We start from the raw sequence: 1,477 nt of genomic DNA, 5'->3' as shown, positions 1-1,477 counted from the left end.
GTCTGCATCATAATAAGATGCAGGCCAACTGACATCAGTACATGGAATGTACGAGTATGCGAGCTGGACAACTAAACAACAACTTAAGCTTGAAAGGGATACAAAAGAGAACTTACCTTGGCTCTGTTCAACTCATGAGTAACTGAACTCGATATAAAGTAATAAGACACATGCAACATATAAAGCTTGTAAAACTATTTAAAACATGACGTAAAAGTCATATTTATAATATTATGAAAATACCATGGTTCCTCTCAAAGTCTACTTGTGCAATGCATGAATGAAGTCCCATACCCCCATCCATACTAAGTAGAACCCCTCGAGGAACCATGCAATTTCTACTGTGGAAGTTCTCTAACCGACAGCCACCACTACATGCCTAAGTGGTGATACAACGTTTTATCTCATGTTGCCCAAGGACCATCCTATACCTTGCCGTGATATAGGACCTTACTTTAACTTAAACTTAGTGGATCCACTAGCTTAATTTTACGTGATCATCTAAAAATTATGACCCATCAAATCCCATGCTTGGCTACATGGTTCTTATGGAGAGTTGAGTTAATATGAACTCGTGTCCCCAATTCGGTGCTCAAGACTACTCCCAAAAATACTTTAGCTCATTATTGTTTTAAACACATCTTTCTTTAGTTGAGATAATTAATCAAAACTTAGCCCAAAGGCACTTGAAAACTCTTTCTAAAAAGAACATATCAAAACCATATTTTTAATATGATCATTGATGTCTCGGGAAAGTCATACTGCATAAACATTGATGGTATATCTAGAGACAATACTGTTTAAACATTGATGACATATTCGATTTGTCATACTAATCATGTTTTAGAAACTCTTTCGCAAAACTCATCTTTTCTCAAAAAGAGATAGTACTCAAACTGCTCAAAACTCTTTTGGAAATCTCAATTTCCTCTCATCTTAAATGTGAAAACATTTATAAACTTCTTTGGGAATACTTAGTTCCCTAATAACTTTTGAGAAATGAACTTGACTCTTACTCTTGGCTTAACTCGAAACTCTATACTCTTTACTGAACTTGAAACTCTATACTTAACTTGGAACTCTATACTTAACTTGGAACTTGAGCCTTAAAATGAAGTTAAAACGTTCAATAAAGACTCTTGAAAAACTTGCTTTGACTTGCTTAACTTCTAAGCTTTGCTCTAACTTCACTTGACTTCCAACTTCACTTGACTTTGATCCTAACTCGCCCTGAATTGGATTATGGATTCAAGGGTAATGATCTCATGTTTATGGATGAGTTCGGGATGTCTAAATGTACCTTAGAGTGTTGAAACAACTATAAAACATAGGTACATTACCAAGGAACATGTATGAAAAAGTGGGGAAGGAATGGGGAAGATTGGCGTCCTTGGCGCTCTGAGAGGTGCGGGGCGCCAACCTTCAGACTTCAGAGGGGCCTGCTGGGCGCTCTGCAAGGTGTGCCGCCCCAAGGGCT

The 1,477-nt window shown here is 37.4% G+C and overlaps 1 pseudogene; it reads left to right on the top strand.

The window, feature by feature from the left end:
- LOC125856001 (histone deacetylase 14, chloroplastic-like) overlaps positions 1–1,477 on the top strand; it is a 35,140-nt pseudogene that overhangs the window by 13,510 nt on the left and 20,153 nt on the right.

Source organism: Solanum stenotomum, chromosome 1, assembly GCF_019186545.1.
Source record: "Solanum stenotomum isolate F172 chromosome 1, ASM1918654v1, whole genome shotgun sequence".
In the NCBI taxonomy this organism is placed as follows: domain Eukaryota; kingdom Viridiplantae; phylum Streptophyta; class Magnoliopsida; order Solanales; family Solanaceae; genus Solanum; species Solanum stenotomum.
Note: the sequence above shows the minus strand (reverse complement) of the source record. Positions and strands in the feature narration are given on the sequence as shown.